Raw genomic sequence first — 8,760 nt, forward strand, 5'->3', positions numbered from 1 at the left:
TAAAGCTAACTGTTAGCCTCTCAGCCAAACAGCTTAAAGCTAACTGTTAGCCTCTCAGCCAAACTGAAGCCTAAAGCTAACTGTTAGTCTCTCAGACAAACAGCTTAAAGCTAACTGTTAGCCTCGCAGGGAGCATGGCGTCGTGTTGCTCTGTTTCAGTGGAGAAAAACTCTCACCAGTTTCTAACTTCACGGTCTGAGGAGGAGGAAGAGCCGAGGTCTGCTGGTTGGAAAGCCGAACGCCTTTAACCTTTAACCCTCCGTCTCTACGTCACTGATCTCTCTGTGACGTAGATAATATAATGTAGATAATATGCCGTAGATCAGCGTTTCCCAACCCTGGTCCTCATGGCACACGGACCTGCATATTTTAGATGTTGCCCTGCTTCAGCACACATGATTTCAATTGATGGCTGATTAAAAAGGGTTTTGCTGAATTGCAATCATCTGAATGGGGTGTGTTGAAGCAGGGGAACATCTAAAACATGCAGGTCCGTGTGCCTCGAGAACCAGGGTTGGGAAACACTGCCGTAGATAACATGATCAGCAGCTTTCAGACATTTTGAATCGGTTCTTATCTCAGAGGTGCTGAGAAAAGTATTCACACCCCATCAGATTTATCGTTTCTACTTTTTTGTCATATTTAAATGTTTGAGATCATCAAAAAAAATTGATATGAAACTAAAATCTGAAAAGAGGTTAAAAGAAAACTGTAAAATCCCTGTATGCTGAGTGGAGTTCATCTACATTATTGATCAATCTAAAACTAATTGTTAGAGGATTTAATCGATCGTCAAGCTGCAGTTTCAGGTCAGCGGTGAAAGAAGCGAGTTCGGTTAACCAGACGGAGATCTTCCTCTCACTTTCACACACAAACCATCACCTGAAATCTGGGTCAGACTGAGGAGGAGGAGGAGGAGCAGAGTGATGAAGAGGAGGTTCGGACAGCCTCTAAGCTCTCTGCTGGTTCCAGTTTCTCTACTGGGACCAAACTGGTGGAAATCTAAAGGTTTTCGGCAGCTGCAGGCTGAGGAGCCCTGAGATGAAACCAACGCTTTGGTTTTATGGAGTTTCACATAAAAATGGGTGAAAAAAGTTTCTGTCGCTGCAGGAAAACTTCATTCTGAACGTTTTCCATGAACTCCGACTTTACTCCACATGAAGGAATAATTATTGCTCATCTTTTTCTTCCACAAAACACAAAATCTTACCAAGTTTTATCAAATATCATATTCCACTGAAAGAACTTAGAAGGAACTTGTTCTGTTTGAATCCAGTAATTCTGGACCTTCTGGTTCCACTGACAGATTTTTCACTTATTATAAAATATTTTTCAATGTTAAAAGTGAAAATCTGTCAGTTTTGTCATCAATATTAAGCAACTGACTCAAAACAAGTTCCTGTCTTTGCAGAAAAGTTATTTTGAAGTGAATGTAGTTTTATTTTTATTGCACTGAGATGCAGCAGAAACTGTATAAAATATTTGGATGTTTTCAGGTCGGAGGATCCTCTGATCTCTGTTGTCAGATTTAAGATGCTTGGTCATTCAGTCCCACAGCCCCATGCTGCCTCCGCCGTGCCTCCAGATGAACTCCTTCCTGTGTCACGGTGACTCTGTGACCTCACTTCCTTCCTGCAGGTTGTCTGGAGGGATTGTGTGAAAACACAGAGTGTGTTTTCCAAAAGCATCTGTTTCTAAATCTGTCTCTTTCATTTCAGTGCAGAGGGAGGTGATTAGAGACTCAGAGGGATCAGACCGTCGTAAACTGGAAAAACCACAAGACAAAACAAACTGGGAGAACTGGGTGAACGACACCAGTAAACTGTCAGTAAATCTGCGGTTCTTCTTCCTGAAGGTTTTCTGGTCTGTGTGTCGGAACGTTTCTGTTTGTTGGCTCCATGTTTTGAAGCTGAAATGATTTTTTCTCCTCTGATCTGATTCTAAACTTTGACTCGTTTCTCCTCACCTGCTCACTTCCTGCGGCTTCGCTGCTCGCATACAGCTGACTCACTTCCTGTCGCTGCGCTTCACAAACCGCTGCGTTTGTAGTGCATGTGCTGCAGGCTGTGTGTGTGTGTGTGTGTGTGTGTGTGTGTGTGTGTGTGTGTGTGTGTAAGGCTGTGTGTGTGTGTGTGTGTGTGTGTGTGTGTGTGTGTGTGCTTCAGCTGGGAAATGAATGTCTGGGTTTCCTCCATCTGATCTATGTGCAAACTGCAGGGCGGCAGCTGATTGGCTGCTGGTTTCCATGGCGCCGGCTCTTCATCCACTGAACAAAAGATTTTTATAAAACATAAACTCTTGAATACAAATATTTAAATCTTAATTCTCATAAAATATCAATTTTTAAACAGCAAATTCATTTAAAACTCATCACAAATAAATAATAATTAAGAGTTAATTCATATTTAATCAGGTTAACTTTGATATTAATATCTGTTTGTTGCTGTGGAACATTTAAACGTGATTAAAAAGCAGAAACTTCCCCGCTGCAAGAAAACGAGGAAGGAAATATTTCAGAGAACAAATCAAATTTGAATCAAACATAAAATCATTTAAAGACAAAGTTTTTAAAAACCAGCAGAAAGAGAGGAAATGAGATTTTATTTTCTGTTTGGTGTTAGAGAGAAGATGACAGAACCGGGTCGAGTCGGGCCGGCGGTTCTCACTTTTTAGATAAATATCCAGTTTCAGATCTAATTATTTCTATTGATTAGAAGTGATTAGTGTGAAGTGGGTTTTATTAACGCTGCTAAAGCCTAAACTCTGACAGTTTCAGATTCATTTCAGACATTTTCTACAACAAACATGGACATTTTGGGAGTTAGAAATTCTTAAATATTTGACTTGACTCAGAAAATCTTTGCATATTTTTCTCTTTCTGTAAATCCGACTCGTCTTCCTCTCACAGAAGTTGCTTGTTTGTAGTTTCACATCGTTTTCGCCTCTGAAAATGTTGGGAATCACCATGGCAACCATCATGGGGGAGAACTTGCACCTTTTTAAAAAATGTTGGGATTCACCTGTCGTCCCCTGCTCCCCCAGCATGATGCTGCCACCACCAGCATCAGAGCGGCAGCATCCTAACTGCCTGATGTTATCATCCAACAAAAACAGTGAATGGGAGATGAAAGGATGAAAACTCTGAAACATTTTTTATAAATGATAAACTGCAGAAAATAAAACCTGCAGGAATCACGACGGTATCCATGGAAACAGCAATAAAAACAGAGACGTGATCAGAAAAATGTGAAGCAGGTGAGTTAATCAGACGATGAAGAACAGCTGGGAGAGGAAACAGGAAACAGAAGAGGAAGAGAAAAGGTAAGAAACTAAAACCTGCATGAGAAATCAACTGAATGTGGATTATTATTAAACTATTTATGTCAAATTTTCCATTTGTTTACGTTTATTTGTATTATTTCTCCTGTTTTAGCTTCATAATGAGCATGAAAACAGTTTATCACAACAACTGGGAAGGCAGCAGGATTATGTTTATGAACGGAATGAGCAGGAATTCACTGCAAACTCCTCACTCCTTCACAAACCCTGCAGCGAGCAGAGGACAGCGCCCCCAGCAGGCGGCGGCTGGACGGTCCATCCAGCCGACCTGCACAAAACCCACAAACCGCGGAGCCGAACCGAACCGAGACAATCAGGCAGAAATGTGTTAAAGGAGTTCATTCATTCATTCATTCATTCATTCATTCATCAGCCGCTGCAGAAAAACCAAGAACAAAAAATATAAGAGGAGTAGAAAAGAGTAATTTAGGAAATATTAGAATGCAAATGAAAACTTAAAATAGAAACTCTTCTTCGTGTTTTATTTGCTTTGAGGCTGAATTAGTGACAGAATGAATCAAAAGTTAAAATGAACTTATGAATAAAATGAGAGTTTCTGCTGCGTGGCTCTGGAGAATCAGCACATAAACCCAGAAATGAACATAAACATGTCTCATATTTTCCTTTCCGCCTGTTTCACCTGGACTGAAAAGGTCCTGACATGAACGGTGGCGCCCCCTGGTGGAGAACCGAGGCCACAGCAGCAACTTGGGCTTTTAACGAGTCATAAAATGAATAAAGTTAAACTTTCAAACATCTATGAGATGCTGTTTAAACCTGCTGGAAGTTAAACCGAGACCGGATTTTTGGTATTTTATTCATTTTTATTGAAACAGTGAAAATTAATTACAAAAAGGTTTGAACTTTTATCGCATCAAATTTAATCGAAATTATGTTTCCAGTCCGCTTTACATTATCCGTGATTAAAATAATTATTTTATGTTTTTAAAGAAGAAATTATATTTATTCAAGCACCGAATTTGCTTTTTATGTGGAACAGAGAGAAAAATATTTAAATATTTTCTGTAGTTTTCACTTTGATAAAAACTGACTCAACATTTAATTTTATTAGTTTCAGTTCACAGCAAATAATCCAGACAAGAAGAACTCAACAAATTTAAACATGAAGTATAACAGAATATTTTCCATTTTGATTCTATTAATTAAACTGAATTAAATGAAATTCTGTTCATAATGCCTATTATTTATGAAAGGAGGGATGTGGCGACAAGATGAAACCAGAACCAGGATGATGGATCCGTTAAACTCAGATTACCTGAACAGAACCAGGATCACTTTCTGAACAATTACAGGGATCCGCTCAGACTTAATGTCAAATCCCTCATGAAGCTGTAAACTTATTATTCTGCCAATAAATACAAAATATATCTAAAATCTGCAGGAACATTTTCTGTTTCACATCCATCCACGCAACAAACACCGAACCCTATCAGAACCAGATCGTGTTTAATCTCATGTTAGCTTTTATTGAACACAGAAACATAGATATGCAAACCCAGAGCCACATAAAGAGTTTTGTTTCTTATGTTCAATAAATTTAGGTCATAAATTTAGTTTCTGTTTCGACGTGCAGCTTGACTGAGTGTTGCGTTTAAAGACTAAAGGGACAATTTGCTGCTCTTCGCTTAAAAGCTTCATCCAGCCTCTGAAAGAGGTTAAAGGCTAAAGTTAGAAAAATAAAACCACAAAGTGATTTCTGGTTTTTATAGATTCTTTTTTAAATCTGTTTGTTTCCGTTAATAAATAAAAATATTTAATTCTAAATTAGATTTTACGGCGACCCGCGTCTTCGATTATATTTGATGTAAACACTGACAGGGCAGACAGGAAATAAAAACCTCCCTGTTTCTGTAGTTTAGTTCAGATGAGAGGCGGTGGCTGGACATTCCCACGGTCCGTGAACGCGTCGCGCAGCCCGTTTAAACGCTGCGGCTCGTTTCCTCCGCTCAGTGGGAGCCGCGGCAGCAGCTGCAGTCCGCCGGGAGGTGAGTCCGCCGGTTCAGCACCTTCACCCGGTTTAGCTAAAGTATCTCAGCGTTTCCCGCCGTGGAAACTCAGACTGGCTGTTTTATCACGACAGCAAGATTTAGTTTTAAACCAATTAAAGGTTAAACTTCACGTATTGTGAGGCGTTAATTCATGTTTTTCAGTAAATGGTTATCTACGTTTCTGTCATTAGGCTGTAAACCAGAGGCTTTCCTCCGTTATTTGGTACAAAGTTTGTTCTTTGTTCTCAAACCTGAAACAGACGTTTAGTTGTAGTTTAGCCACCAAACAGACATTTTCCTTCTGTGGGCGAATATAAAACGTAAAAAGTCTTTTTCAAAGTGTCTGCTGGGTTTTGTGAGCTCAGGCTGAAAGCGGCAGAGGAACATGAAGCATGTGGCGACAGTGGAGACAACAAACCAGAAAAACTCATCAGAAATGGACAATACGTTTTCTTTTTATGACATTATGAAGAATTTAAAAGGTTTTATTGGTTCCTGACACAGGAGTCATTTTTATAGAAAGATAAACTATAAAGGAAATCGATGCCGACATTTTTCATCCAGGTCATGAATATTCTTAAAGGGCCGGTTGGTGCAGAATGTATTAATAAAACCCGTTAAAATGTTTTTAAATGTCTCTGCGTTCAATATGCACTTCTCATGGCTGTTTCACTGATCTGTGTGGAGCCAATTCAGAAATGTTTGCAGGACATTTTGCATTATGTGAGACGATAACTTGACATCCAGTAAAGTGGAAACAGGAGTAGAAGTAAGAAACATCGCCGCCTGCAGGTGGGAGTTAGCATCACGTTTTTGTCCATTTGCAGAAAATTTGCAATAATATCACAATTATGCAGAAAAAGTGCAGGAATTACAAAATAACTAAAAACTGGAGGGATTACAAACACGCGCAAAATGTTTTAAAATATTCTGTTAATGTGGAAAAACATAATTTTGGAAATGCTGTTTCTGTTAAACAAGAAAGAAAATGAAAATCACACGTGAATAAGTTTGTTGAAGCGATGCGTCGTTAAAAAACCTGCAGCTCTTCATCCTGCTCCACTTCCTGTCGTCGTCTTCGTCGTTTCCTCCAGTAGTAACTTCCTGTGTTCATCATCTGATCAGGAAAAGTTTCTATTGGAGCCAAAAACAAGAAAATGTTTCCATGAATCTGGCGCTGCAAGGCAACCGGTCCCACCCTGCAGCCGCTGGTCCGATTCAACCAGAATCGGTTTTAAACCGCTGAGCGTTTGTCAGTAGGCAGTATCTTCTCATCTCCATCCTACAAAACGTTTCTATTAATCTGTAGTGAAGATCAATTACTGTTGAAGAGTACAGCAGCTGGTTCTGGTTCTGGTCGGGTCTGGGGTCTAGTCAAAGGCCTCTCAGAGAACAAAGGTCCTGGCTGAGTTCTGATGGATGACGGGTCTGAAGGTCGCGGCTCACCACGCCGCCGCGACCTTCGTCTGATCTCAGGTCGACTCAGAGGGGGGCGGCCTTCATCCTCCTCCTCTTCCTCACCTCCGTGGCTCTTCACAGGAGGAAAAGAAAACGATAAAGAGAGAGAGAAACATTTTCTCCTGATGCTCAGAACCTGAAACTGATTTAAGATCAAAGATCCACTTATTGATCCTCCTTTAATCCATAGGATTAGGATTATTCCTGTTATTTTCAGACAGAATCTGTTCGTTCTCTATTTTAAGGTTTTATAATCATTTTTTTCAATCTGCTCTGAAACGGAGTGAAAACTTGCATCACAGTAAAACCTCTGTGTGGAACCAGAACCAGCGCGATGGTCCAGTCGGTCCAACAGAACCAGTAGAACCCGTCCTGTGGTCGTTGTGCAGATCCGGCGGCGCTCTGCCGCAGACGGATTAAAGTTTGGACCCTGGACGTTCTGGATGAGCCGGAGGAACATCTGGCTGCTAATCTGCTCCAGTTCAGGCGGTTCTGATCGCCGCAGAATCCAACCTGAAGTTCAGCGGCTGAGCAGGAACCATAAAGCCTCAGATTATAATCCGTCAGAATGCTTCAGCTTCAGCGAGATGATTAATTCATCCAGAGTTTCTACTGAGAGGTGGAGAAGCAGACGGGATAAACGGCAGATTAAAGATGTTTGGTTAGTTTCACGCAGGCCTTCCAGAGGTCAGAGGTCAGATGTTCTGCCTCCAGGACCAACAGATGTTTTTCTGTTTGAACATTTTTCAGCCTTCGCTCCGATCGGCTCTTCATCTCCTCTTGTCTGTATCGTCAACAATTCTGAGCAAAATTCCTGAGTTGCTTCATTTCTTCCCTTAAAGCAGCAAAACGTTTTTTAAATCTTTGAAAGTCGGAGTCAGGATCGACTTTTGACTCATGTTCTGACGACCACAGGAGAATTTCATGGGGCTCGGCTCCTTAACTCCATCTGGGCTGAAAAGCTCCTAAAGTTTCCGTTGAGTAGACAGTCGGAGGGAGATCTGATGAACAGAAAGGTTTTCCAGATGAGCTGCAGCGTTCAGAGAACAGAATCGGGTCACTGTCCGTTATAAAAACACTGAAATGTAAAATCTGTGAAAATGAGAAATGAAACGTTGACGGTGATTACAGGAGGACCAGAGCGTCGGCCCTGAGGAACGCCCAGCAGGCGTCGGCAGCAAATCTGAAGTCACGTCTGTGAGCAGTTTTCATTTCCGTCATGGATGTTGATTCAAAATTACAAATATTATTAGATGATTGTTGGTTTTCTACAAAGAAAAATCAACTAAATTCAGAAAAATTAAGTAGAAAATCTGGTAAATATTGTCAGAATGTGTGCATGAAGAATGAAATGAAGGTTTTACCACAAAACTAATCAATATTTAACCTCCTCTATGTTAGACACTGATCTGAGTTAATCAATTATAGAAAATCTGGTAAATATTGTCAGATGGCCTGAGGAATAAAATACTTTTTGTTTGAAATGATGTTCAATGACAAATTAACTCGTTTTTATATCAACCAAAACTTCATGAGAAATTCAGAAAGTAGTTTTTTGGCTCATCAGCATCGACTGCAGGCGGAAAATAAACTTCCAGCCGTTTTAACTCAATTCTGACAAGATTTTAATTTTTAATGTTTTTAGTTCATTTTGTTTCTCTGTGAAGTTGAAACTGCATCAAACCCACTGGAAGGAAAACGTTCAGACAGGAAGTGTGGTTGGTGTCAGAGCGCCGGAAGTTTGACTCCGCCCACTCAGACGCATCAACAAGTCGCAGCTAAACGCCACGCTGCTGCTGCAGAAGCTCACTGCCACGCTGCAGCAGCTCCATGTGACGCTGCTGCAGCTCCATGTGACGCTGCCACGCTGCAGCAGCTCCATGTGACGCTGCCACGCTGCAGCAGCTCCATGTGACACTGCCACGCTGCAGCAGCTCCATGTGACACTGCCACG

General features: G+C 40.9%; 2 protein-coding genes across 5 annotated transcripts in view; both read left to right on the plus strand.

Moving 5' to 3' along the window:
* Nucleotides 1-3,320, plus strand: part of sfmbt2 (Scm like with four mbt domains 2) — a 31,856-nt gene extending 28,536 nt beyond the window's left edge. Inside the window, exon 24 of the transcript XR_001776235.1 lies at nt 3,306-3,320. The gene's annotated coding sequence lies outside the window, so the exon portion shown is untranslated. The remainder of the gene's footprint in view (nt 1-3,305) is intronic.
* Nucleotides 3,321-5,268: 1,948 nt separating this feature from the next.
* prkcq (protein kinase C, theta) overlaps nt 5,269-8,760 on the plus strand; it is a 22,729-nt gene continuing 19,237 nt past the window's right edge. For all 4 annotated transcript variants that reach the window (XM_017302979.1, XM_017302980.1, XM_017302981.1 and 1 more), the window contains exon 1: nt 5,269-5,345. The gene's annotated coding sequence lies outside the window, so the exon portion shown is untranslated. The remainder of the gene's footprint in view (nt 5,346-8,760) is intronic.

This window comes from Poecilia reticulata, unplaced genomic scaffold (assembly GCF_000633615.1).
Source record: "Poecilia reticulata strain Guanapo unplaced genomic scaffold, Guppy_female_1.0+MT scaffold_125, whole genome shotgun sequence".
Lineage (NCBI taxonomy): Eukaryota > Metazoa > Chordata > Actinopteri > Cyprinodontiformes > Poeciliidae > Poecilia > Poecilia reticulata.